Here is a 12,633-nt window from a genome sequence, read left to right as displayed (position 1 = left end):
ACCAAGTCTGTGCCAACACAGATGTCTCTCTTTACTGATACAGAGGGAGGACACCTTGGTGGGATCATGCTGTGAGGCCATATGGGTAGAACTCAGGAACAGGAGCGGTGCAATCACACTGTTGGGGTTGTACTACAGACCTCCCAACAGCCAGCATGAAGTGGAGGAACTGATATGTCAGCAGATTATGGGAAGATGTAAAAACAACAGGGTTGTTGTGATGGGCGATTTTAACTTTCCCAACATAGACTGGGATTCCTTTAGTGCCAGGGGCTTGGACGGGTCAGAGTTTGTTCAATGTGTCCAAGAGTGCTTCTTGAAGCAATATGTGGATTGTCCAACTCAGGAAGGAGCTATCTTAGACCTGGTTCTGGGATATAAGCCTGGACAGGTGATTGATGTCTCAGTGGGGGACCACTTTGGGAACAGTGATCACAATTCTATAAGTTTCAAGATACTTGTAGAAAAGGATAGAAGTAATCCCAGAGTGAATGTACTAAACTGGGGGAGGGCTAACTAATAATATTTGGCAGGAGTTAGGGAATGTAGACTGGGGCGGCTGTTTGAGGGTAAACCCACATCTGATATGTGGGAGTCTTTTAAAAGTCAGTTGTTAACAATTCAGGACAAGTATCTATGTCCTTGTAAAAATGAAGGATGAAGAAGGTAAGATTCGGGAACTCTGGATGACAAGAGAGATTATGAACTTAGTGAAAAAGAAGAAGAAGGCATATGTAAATTTCAGGAAATTGAAAAGGGATAAGGCTCCTGACGAATACAAAGAGAGCAAGAAAGAGCTTAAACAGAGCCTTAGGAGGGCAAAAAGGAACCATGAAATGTCCTTGGCAGGCAGGATTAAGGAGAATCCCAAGGCTTTTTATGCATATATATGGAGGAAGAGGGTAGCTAAGGAAAGGGTAGGTCTACTCAAAGACAGTGAAGGGAATTTGTGTGTGGAGCCAGACGAGGTGGGTGAGGTTCTTAACGAGTACTTTGCATCAGTATCCACAAAGGAGAAGGATGTAATGAATGGTGAGTGTAGAAAGGAGGATGTTGACATTCTCAGACATGTTGAGATAAATCCTGGATTGTGTCTTCTGCCCTTCTTAAAGAGAGGAACAATGTTAGCTACTCTCCAATCCTCTGGTGCCTCACCTGTGGCTAAAGAGGATACAAAGATTTTGGCCAAGGCCTCAGCAATTTCTGCCCTCGCCTCTCTCAGTATTCTGGGATAGACCCTATTTGGCCCTGGGGACTTGTCCACCTTAATGTTTTTCAAGGCCTTCAATATCTCCTCTCTTTTTATCTCAACATGTCCGAGAATGTCAACATCCTCCTTTCTACACTCACCATTCATTACATCCTTCTCCTTTGTGAATACTGATGCAAAGTACTCGTTAAGAACCTCACCCACCTCGTCTGGCTCCACACACAAATTCCCTTCACTGTCTTTGAGTAGACCTACCCTTTCCTTAGCTACCCTCTTCCTCCATATATATGCATAAAAAGCCTTGGGATTCTCCTTAATCCTGCCTGCCAAGGACATTTCATGGTTCCTTTTTGCCCTCCTAAGGCTCTGTTTAAGCTCTTTCCTGCTCTCTTTGTATTCTTCAGGAGCCTTATCCCTTTTCAATTTCCTGAAATTTACATATGCCTTCTTCTTCTTTTTCACTAAGTTCATAATCTCTCTTGTCATCCAGAGTTCCCGAATCTTACCTTCTTCATCCTTCATTTTTACAAGGACATAGATACTTGTCCTGAATTGTTAACAACTGACTTTTAAAAGACTCCCACATATCAGATGTGGGTTTACCCTCAAACAGCCGCCCCAGTCTACATTCCCTAACTCCTGCCAAATATTATTAGTTAGCCCTCCCCCAGTTTAGTACATTCACTCTGGGATTACTTCTATCCTTTTCTACAAGTATCTTGAAACTTATAGAATTGTGATCACTGTTCCCAAAGTGGTCCCCCACTGAGACATCAATCACCTGTCCAGGCTTATATCCCAGAACCAGGTCTAAGATAGCTCCTTCCTGAGTTGGACAATCCACATATTGCTTCAAGAAGCACTCTTGGACACATTGAACAAACTCTGACCCGTCCAAGCCCCTGGCACTAAAGGAATCCCAGTCTATGTTGGGAAAGTTAAAATCGCCCATCACAACAACCCTGTTGTTTTTACATCTTCCCATAATCTGCTGACATATCAGTTCCTCCACTTCATGCTGGCTGTTGGGAGGTCTGTAGTACAACCCCAACAGTGTGATTGCACCACTCCTGTTCCTGAATTCTACCAATATGGCCTCACTGCATGATCCCACCAAGGTGTCCTCCCTCTATATCAGTAAAGCAACACCCCACCTCTTTTGTCATCCTCTCTATCTTACCTGAAACATCTAAATCCTGAAATGCTAAGCTGCCAATCCTGCCTTTCTTTCATCTAGGTCTCCATAATTGCCACAACATCATAGTTCCATGTAGTAATCCAAGTTTTAAGTTTATCCACCTTACCCGTCATACTCCTTGTGTTAAAGCAAACACACCTCAGACCATCTGTCCTGTCATGTTTTGTACACTCTCCCTGTGTTTTATTTCTCCTAGCCTTCTTGGACTCATTCACTGAGTTCTCCACAGTCTCTGTACCCAGTACTGTGCCCTTTTTTGATTCTTGTCTTTGGTTTCTCTGCCTTCCACTTTTCCCCTTACTGCTTTTTGTTTCTGGCCCCACTTTACTTCCCTCTGACTTCCTGATCAGTTCCCAGCCCCCTGCCACATTAGTTTAAACCCTCCCCAACAGCACTAGCAAACATTCCCACAGGACACTGGTTCCAGTCCTGCCCAGGTGCAGACCATTCGATTTGTACTGGTCCCATATCTCCCAGTACTAGTTCCGATGTCCCAGGAATTTGAATCCTTCCTTCTTGCACCATCCCTCAAGCCACATATTCATCTTAGCTATCCTGACATTCCAACTCTGACGAGCATATGGCACTGGTAGCAATCTTGAGAGTACTACCTTTGAGGTCCTACTTTTTAGTTTAACTCCTAACTCCCTAAATTCAGCTTGTAGGACCTCATTCCATTTTTTACCCATGTTGTTGGTGCCTATATGCACCATGACAACTGGCTGCTCACCCACCCCCTCCAGAATGCCTGGCAGCCGCTCAGAGATATCCTTGACCCTTGAACCAGGGAGGCAACATACCATCCTGGAGTCTCATTTGCATCCGCAGAAACGCCTGTCTATTCCCCTTACAATTGAATCCCCTATTATTATAGCTCTGCCACTCTTTTTCCTGATGTGGAGATGCCGGCGTTGGACTGGGGTAAACACAGTAAGAGTTGTAACAACACCAGGTTAAAGTCCAACAGGTTTATTTGGTAGCAAATGCCATTAGCTTTCGGAGCCCCGCTCCTTCGTCAGATGGAGTGGATATCTGCTCCATCTGACGAAGGAGCAGGGCTCCGAAAGCTAATAGCATCTGCTACCAAATAAACCTGTTGGACTTTAACCTGGTGTTGTTAAAACTCTTATTCTTTTTCCTGCCCTCCTGTGCAGCAGAGCCAGACAGAATGCCATGAACCTGGTGGCTGCCACCTTCCCCTGGTGAACCACCTCCCCCAACAGTATCCAAAACGGTATTTCTATTTTGGAGGGAGATGACCGCAGGGGCCCCCTGCACTGGATGCTCTGAAGTGAATCTAGCTGCAGCTCCAGAGCCATCAAACAGTCTAACAGGAGCTTCAGTTGAACACATTTCTTGCAAGTGAAGGAGGCAGGGACACTGGAAGGGTCCCTGAATTCCCACATCTCACAAGAGAAGCATTACATGGGTCTGAGATCTCCTGCCATGACTTAACCCTTAAGTTAACTTACTACAATGCCAAAAGAAAAACAAGAGAAGAAAAGAAAAATTACTTACCCATCCCCTGCCAATCACTTACCTGCTGACTGTGACATCATGGTTCGATTTTTTGCCCTTGAGTCTTCCTCACAGGTCCGCCTCGCCACTCCTCCCAAAGATGAGCACCTCTTTCTCCTCAACACTGAATTCCCACTCAGCTCCAAACTTCCGATACCCTCACTCTGGCTGAATCTCACTCAGGCTGCAGTCTCTCTCCCACTGGCATGCGCTAGCTCACTGGTTGTACGCTTGCTAAAACAGCTGAGGTGAGCTGAGATGACTTACACACACCACTTTAAAATTCCTAAATATACACACCTATTGAGGTCCTAATCAGGCGTCAGTTGATTGACAGATAACTGCCACTTAGCTAATTGGGTCAGTTGTTTATTGCCCTTTACCACTAGATCACTGAATTTAAAGAGAAAAAAGTGAAACACTTATCAACAGTTACCCACTAGGCTGCAAATTTCTGATATCCTCAATCTGGCTGCAGTCTCTCTCCCACTGGGGTGCGCAAGTTCACTGGTAATTGTAAGAGCCCAATTGGAGTTAAAGTGAGGGTTAATTCTACAGTACTGGTGATTATTAAGGACCAGTTGGAGTTAGTGAGGGTTAATTCCACAGTGCTGGTGATTGTCAGGGACCAGTTGGAGTTAGTGAGGGTTAATTCACATTGCTGATGATATTAAGGACCAGTTGGAGATAGTGAGGGTTAATTCACATTGCTGATGATATTAAGGACCAGTTGGAGTTGGTGAGGGTTAATACACATTGCTGGTGATTGTCAGGGACCAGTTGGAGTTAGTGAGAGTTAATTCACATTGCTGATGATATTAAGGACCAGTTGGAGTTAGTGGGAATGAAGGGTGATACAGTGGAGTTCTCTCCCTGGGCCCAGGGCGGCGCCGCTGGGGCATTGTGGCGGCACGCTCTGGTGAGCCATGTGCTTTCCGCGGGAAAGGCGGCAGGCAGCCTGCGGCAGAGCCTCCTGGGAAATAGAGTTCTCGCTGTGGTCACGTGGCGCCAGCGACAAGGGGCAGCGTGGCACTCCAGACTACAAATCCCAGAGTGCAGCGCGCCCCGGGTGCCCAGAACCCTGCGCTCCCGATGAGTGCCGGGATCGCTGAAAGTCCAAGATAAATAAAATGATCAAATGAAAACATAACCATCTAAAATTACACGGACAAGAAAAAGACCATTTGAAACAGATTCCAACATATCGCATCCTAATGATGACCCTATAGCATGGACGAGAAGAGTTAGATTGTTTGTGATGTTCACCACTGAGTGGTTTTAGAAGCTAGACTCTGTTTAATGTGCATAGCCTGCGGCACAGCATTATCTCTTCTTCATTACTATGACACAAAGCAAATTGATAAAATACTGCATTTTTTGTTCCATGTCTTCACACATGTTTTTCCCTTTGGGGAATAGTTGGAAGTCCATAATCACCATGTTGAACTGCATCAATGACTGGTACTGTCTGTTAAGTACTGACTAACTTTGTAGATTCTTTTTTACAATTTTTAAAGTTCTAAGTTAAATTGCAAAAAGTTAAACCACATTTCAATTGGCGATTGCTCACTCACTATTTAACAACGAATTCCCAGTCTCAGCAAATTCTCAACTTTCACACTGTTTTGGATGCACTCTGTTTTACACTCTGTAACCACTCTGCCACCAATGATACAAGTGATGCTAATTAAAATATTCATTAGACCCATTCACTCAATGATTTAAAATTCTTATTTACATATATAACATAATTTTACAATATTTTAACACTATTTATTACTTTTAAAACTTTTGCTTTTTTTGTTCTTTTGCTTGTGATGTTCCTGCATTGCTTTTCTATCAAAAGGGAAGTTTAAATTCAAATAATTGTGCACCACAATTGAACTCACGTTTTGTTACTATGCCAAGAATTGTGAAAACATTATTTATTAAATAAATTTTTACTCTTTAAAATAGCAACAGCAATTTATATTTATATCACCTCTCTAACATAATAAAATGACCCCAGTTCCTTTACTAGTATATTTTCAGACAAAATTTGACACCAAGCCATGTAAGATGATATTTGGACAGGTTACCAAAAAGCTTGGTCAAACAGATAACTTTTAAGGAGCATCATAGAGAAGACATAAGAAGGCTTAGGATGGGAATTCCAGAGCTTAGGGCTTAGAAAGGCAAGAACTAAACCATGGAATTCCTACAGTGCAGAAAGAGGCCCATTGAGTCTGCATGAACTCTTTGAAAGAGCATCCCACCCAGGCCTTCCCCTCTGCCCTATCCCCATAACCCCATGCATTTGCCATGGCTAATCCACCTAACCTACACATGTTTGGACACTAAAAGGCAATTTAGCATGGCCAATCCACCTAACCTTCACATCTTTGGACAGTCAATAATGGTAGAACAACAGAAATAGGGGATACAAAAGAGGACAGAGTTGAAGAGGCAGAGTTCTTGGAGGGATGTAGGACTGGCAGAAGTTACAGCAATATGGAAGGTGAGGCTCTAGAGGAATTTGAATGTGAGGATGACTATTTTAAATTGAAGGTATCACTGAATCAAACTTGGTCAGTGAGTACAAGCGCATGTCTTACTATTTATATAGCAATTTTATGTAATGAAACATCTCAAGGTGCTTCACAGGAGCATTATAAAATAAGTATGCCACCCATTTCCTGATTCAAAACTGCTTCTCCTAAACTTCCATTGGAATGGTTATCAATCTGGCAATTGGTTAGTATCAATCATTTTAATCCGTTGTGTATATATCCTGATTTTACAACATTCTGGGAGAGTTGTGTACCGCATTGGACATCATCCTATAAGCTAAGAGTGAGATTGAGTTATGATTCCCAACACTCTGTGGTTTAAGAAGGTATATTTTCATGTAATGCAGACAGCCTGAGAAAGAGTATTTCTTTATTTTGTTCATCCAGATGATACAAAGTTTTAAATGAAGTATTGCATTAGATACATCCACTCATTTGTAATTTTTCAGATTTAAGAATAATTAATATTTTTGCAATCTTTGAACGTTAAGATGTTCTGTAGTCTATGTGGTCTCCATTGAATTCTCACAGGTAGAGGGCATTGAATTCAAGTGTCATCCAATTGAATTTTGTTAATATGTCTGGAATAGAGAAACCACATTAAAAAAAATTGTAGTTGTCTTACTGAATTTTAAAATCTAATAAAATTGATGTTTAGCTTGTTAATTTTTGTGAACTTGAATTGAAATATTCAGTAACAATTATATTTAAGAGGACTGTGTTAATTATATTGGAGAACATTTTATTTCTTTGTGAAGATGCTGATCCAAATTAAATCATCTGAGATTTGGGTACCATCGATTTCCGGATTCAAATTCTGCCTCTCTCTAAACATTCATTATTTATCAGTTTGGAAATGAGTTAATATCATTCTTATTTCTATTTGTTTTATATCTGGATTTTACAACAGCACTGAAAACCTAAAGCACAGTGGACATCATCTTAAAGACAAAGAGTGATTCCTAACACTGTGGTTTTAGAAGGTATGTTTTAATTTAATATTCAAATAAGTACAGTTGAACACAGTTTATTGTTATGTGTTTAAAGTTCATGTGGGGAAGCTATTGGCATGTGTCACTAAGGTTAGGGTAACCAAGCACTGAAATGAATATAACTAACTAGAGGGAGCCAGAACGGCTTTGTCAAGGGTAAGACATGTTTGACCATTCGTGTTTAATTCTTTGAGGAAGTCATTAATAAGATAAACAAAGGAATATCTCAAGAAATTATCTATATGTACTTCTAGAAAGCATTCTGTTATAATGGCCATGAGGGATCAGTGATAGACCCCCCCCCATGGGCTTTGTGGAGTACGAGCTCACTTATTAAGCAGGCAAAGGCCTATCCAATAGGAAGCATTCAGCGGGGGCTTTTAAACATGTTACTTCACCTGGACCATTGTTGTAAGTCCCGAGGTGTTGGACTACCTTGCTGTGAGCAGCGGAAGCAGCCTCTTCCTTGGTACACAATAAAGGGTGTTTGATGACGGGAAACTGGCATTTGGTTGAATTACTACACATTCAACATAGTTTCACACAAAAATGAAAGTGTACAGAACTAGAGGTAGTATTTTGTCTTTGTTTATAAATTGGTTGCAAAGCAGGAGACAAGGAGTGAGGATAGAGGTCGGTATCCTGAATGACAATGTCTCCAGAGATTTGTTCTGGATCCTTAACATTCCGCTATATTTAGTAATGATTTGGATGAAGGAATACAGGATTGTATATCCAAGTTTACAGATAATATTAAATTAGATGGGTTAGTAAGTAGAGCAGATGGGAGCAGGCATTACAAAGGGACATTGGCAGATTAAGCGAATGGGCAAAATTGTACAGAAGTTGCATGTGGAAATATATGAGATTGCCCACACCAGGCCCAATAAAGATAAATCAAAGTATTTTCTAAACTAGTAACTGCAGAGGAGCACAAAGTGCACCAGTCACTAAAAGTTAGTAGACAGATATAAAAAGAAATGAAAAAAAGGGTAATGGAATGTTGGCCTTAATTCAAAGGGGATTGGTTACAAAAAAAAAGAGGGAGTTATGCTTTAGTTGCATAGAAATGTGGTCAGACCCCATCCAGAGAACTACGTTCCATTTTCAGTTTAATCCAAAAGGACATATTGACCTTTGAGAATGTACAGTGCAGATTAATCAGAATGATATGAGGACTTAAAAGGTGAAATTATGAGAACAGATTGCAAGAACCTAGCTTGTACGTCTTTGAGTGTAGAGGACTGAGATATGATCTGATCAAAGTATTTAACATGTTAAAAGGATTCAAATGATATCGAGAAACAATTTCCTCCAAAAGGGAAAATCAAGAATAGACAGGCTTAATCTTAAATTCAGAATCATAAGATTTAGGAGGAAAAGTAAAAAGCACTATTTCACACAATGGGTAGGAGAAATCTAAATTTCTCTTCCTTAAAAGGCTGTGGATGTGAACACAATTAGAGCTTTAAAAACTGTGGTTGATAGACTTTTTTATTACGTAATTATATTGAGGGTTATGATGCTATGGTTGAAAAATGGAATTGAGGTACCAATCAGCCATGACCAAACTGAATGGTGGAGCAGACTCAAAGGGCTGAAATGGATACTCATCTTCCTATGTCTTGAATAGAAAAATCGATTTTAACAAAATTGCAGTAATGATTATTTGTATTGACTCAATTCAAAATGGTGTTCTCCTTGTTAGTGTAACCTTTAGTTGAAACATTTCAGTAACAACCACATTAGAGAGGACAATGGTAAAGTTGATGTATTTTTCTGTGAAAATGATGATCTAGGGGATCTGAAATCATCTGAAGTAAATACGCCATCCATTTCCTGATTCACATTCTGCTTATCTCTAAACTTTCATGTGTCAGTTTAGAAATTAGTTAGCATTATTCATTCCTGTTCCATTTGCTTTTGTATCTGGATTTTGCAACGTCCCTGAAAATCTCTAACACAATGGACATCATCTTCTATGGGCAAAGAGTGAGGGTGATTTCCCAGCAGTGTGGTTTTAAAAGGTATGTTTTCAATTAAAACAAACAGCATGAGAAACGGCATTTATTTATTTTCTTTAGTCAGAAGGTACAAAGTAGCATTAATAAAATATTGCCTTGGATACTTCCAATCATTTACAACTCTTTAGATTTGTAAATAATAGATAATTTTACAAACTTTGAAGGAGTATATAAAACACCAGTTTATCAAACCATAATTATTCTGTTGTCCCCCTTGTCTCCTCATTGGTTTCACACAGGAAGAGTGCATTGAATTCAAATCATTGAAGTCACAGTTAGTTCATATGTCTAGAATAGAGAAACCACCTTTCTAAACATTGTGGTCATTCTTACCGTATATCAGAATCTATTTAAATTGGTATTTTGTTCTTAGTGTGAGCTTAAGTTGAAACATTTCAGTAACACTGACATTAAAGATTTTAATTATGTTGCAGTATATTGTATATTGTATTTGTGAAAATGATGATCTAGGGGATCTGAAATCATCTGAAGATATGCCATCCATTTCCTGATTCACATTCTGTTTTTCTCTAAACATTCATTAGTATATTGTTTAATTTGTCAATTTGTTACTACAATCATTTTTATTTTCATTTGTTTTTATATCTGGATTTTGCAACATCCTTGGGAACCTACAAGATGATGACATCTTGCAAGACAAAAGAGAATTGGACTTGCAATTCCAACAATATCAGCCGCATGTGGCTGTAGAAGATATTTTACACATTAAATAAACATGCCCTGGAAACAATCAACGTTCTATTCCTTGTTTGCTTTTTCATCAAAAGTTGAATGTCTTTTGGGAAAAGAGCTATGTTTAGTTTAATTTCAAACTATGTCTTTGCAGTATATTCCAGTTAATATTTCAAATACATTAGTGATGACAAAGCAGAATACATTACAAAACAGTTATATCACTGAATTAATGGAAAAGTTTTATTATTTGTCCACAACTACTTACAGTGGACTCATTGGTTCCAATATTAACTTGGAAGTGCATTGGAAATGGAAGCACATCCAAGAAGTTTTAGTCTGAGGCATTTTAATGTAGCCACTTCATTGTCATCTTAATTCTGGGTTTGATATTGGTGATGTGGAGATGCCGGCGTTGGACTGGGGTAAACACAGTAAGAAGTTTAACAACACCAGGTTAAAGTCCAACAGGTTTATTCGGTAGCAAAAGCCACACAAGCTTTCGGAGCTCTAAGCCCCTTCTTCAGGTGAGTAGGAATTCTGTTCACAAACAGAGCTTATAAAGACACAGACTCAATTTACATGAATAATGGTTGGAATGCGAATACTTACAACTAATCAAGTCTTTAAGAAACAAAACAATGTGAATGGAGAGAGCATCAAGACAGGCTAAAAAGATGTGTATTGTCTCCAGACAAGACAGCCAGTGAAACTCTGCAGGTCCACGCAACTGTGGGAGTTACAAATAGTGTGACATGAACCCAATATCCCGGTTGAGGCCGTCCTCGTGTGTGCGGAACTTGGCTATCAGTTTCTGCTCAGCGACTCTGCGCTGTCGTGTGTCGCGAAGGCCGCCTTGGAGAACGCTTACCCGAATATCAGAGGCCGAATGCCCGTGACCGCTGAAGTGCTCCCCAACAGGAAGAGAACAGTCTTGCCTGGTGATTGTCGAGCGGTGTTCATTCATCCGTTGTCGCAGCGTCTGCATAGTTTCCCCAATGTACCATGCCTCGGGACATCCTTTCTTGCAGCGTATCAGGTAGACAACGTTGGCCGAATTGCAAGAGTATGTACCGTGTACCTGGTGGATGGTGTTCTCACGTGAGATGATGGCATCTGTGTCGATGATCAGCGCACACGACAGCGCAGAGTCGCTGAGCAGAAACTGATAGCCAAGTTCCGCACACACGAGGACGGCCTCAACCGGGATATTGGGTTCATGTCACACTATTTGTAACTCCCACAGTTGTGTGGACCTGCAGAGTTTCACTGGCTGTCTTGTCTGGAGACAATACACATCTTTTTAGCCTGTCTTGATGCTCTCTCCATTCACATTGTTTTGTTTCTTAAAGACTTGATTAGTTGTAAGTATTCGCATTCCAACCATTATTCATGTAAATTGAGTCTGTGTCTTTATAAGCTCTGTTTGTGAACAGAATTCCCACTCACCTGAAGAAGGGGCTTAGAGCTCCGAAAGCTTGTGTGGCTTTTGCTACCAAATAAACCTGTTGGACTTTAACCTGGTGTTGTTAAACTTCTTACTTTGATATTGGTTGCATGATAGCGGGTGTGAAGAGGACTTACATGGCGCAATCTCAGTTGCAGTATTCAAAGAGTCAGTCCAATGATAAAATTTAGATGAATTAAGAGTTGGATGCAAGAGTGGAAGGAGTTTGGATTCAGGAAAATGCTTCAATTTAACACCAACAACTTATATTTATATAGCACCTTTAATGTAATAAAACATCTCAAGACACGTCACAGGCGCATTATTTGGGGCTAAAGGGATCAAGGCATATGGGGGGAATAGGGGATCAGGATATTGAATTCGATGATCATAATGAATGACGGAGCGGGCTCGAAGGGACGCATGGCCTACTCCTGCTTCTAGTTCCTATGTTTCTATTATAAAACAAACAATGACACCAAGTCACATCAGGATGTATAAGATCTCAAGCTTGATCATTTTAAGGAGTGTCTTAAAGGAGAAAAGTGAGTTAGAGAGGTGGAGAGGTATAGGAAGAGAATTCCAGAGCTTTGAATCTAGGCAACTGGAGGCATGGTCACCAGTAGTGGGGCAATTATAATTGGGAATGCACAAGCAGCTAGAATTAGAGGAGCGCAGATATTTCAGAGGATAGCGGAGCTAGAGAAGATGACAGTGATATGGGCAAAGCCATGGAAGAATTTGAAACTGACTGTGAGAATTAAGAAGTCAATACTGGGGCAGCCATTGTAGATCAGTCAGCACAAGTAAGCACAAGAACTATAGTTCTCCATATTGGGCAGGATCTTGAGCCCGCATTCGCCATCTGTGCAAATTCCAGCGGGGGCTCAAGATCCTTGAAGTCACAGATCGTGATCTCAGATTTTCTCTGCCCCTTGCTGGTGACATCACCAGGTTCATGCCCATAACGGGTATGCACCTGCTTTAAATGAACTTAAATAG

General features: G+C 40.7%; 2 non-coding genes across 2 annotated transcripts; both read left to right on the top strand.

Moving 5' to 3' along the window:
- The first annotated feature begins 9,247 nt into the window (after positions 1 to 9,247).
- Positions 9,248 to 9,316, top strand: LOC144482013 (small nucleolar RNA SNORD123). Its single transcript, XR_013495839.1, has one exon. It is a non-coding gene; the product is annotated as a small nucleolar RNA SNORD123 (small nucleolar RNA).
- Positions 9,317 to 9,943: 627 nt separating this feature from the next.
- On the top strand, positions 9,944 to 10,009 carry LOC144482019 (small nucleolar RNA SNORD123). Its single transcript, XR_013495841.1, has one exon. It is a non-coding gene; the product is annotated as a small nucleolar RNA SNORD123 (small nucleolar RNA).
- The last annotated feature ends 2,624 nt before the right edge of the window (positions 10,010 to 12,633 follow it).

This window comes from Mustelus asterias, chromosome 2 (genome assembly GCF_964213995.1).
Source record: "Mustelus asterias chromosome 2, sMusAst1.hap1.1, whole genome shotgun sequence".
In the NCBI taxonomy this organism is placed as follows: domain Eukaryota; kingdom Metazoa; phylum Chordata; class Chondrichthyes; order Carcharhiniformes; family Triakidae; genus Mustelus; species Mustelus asterias.
Note: the sequence above shows the minus strand (reverse complement) of the source record. Positions and strands in the feature narration are given on the sequence as shown.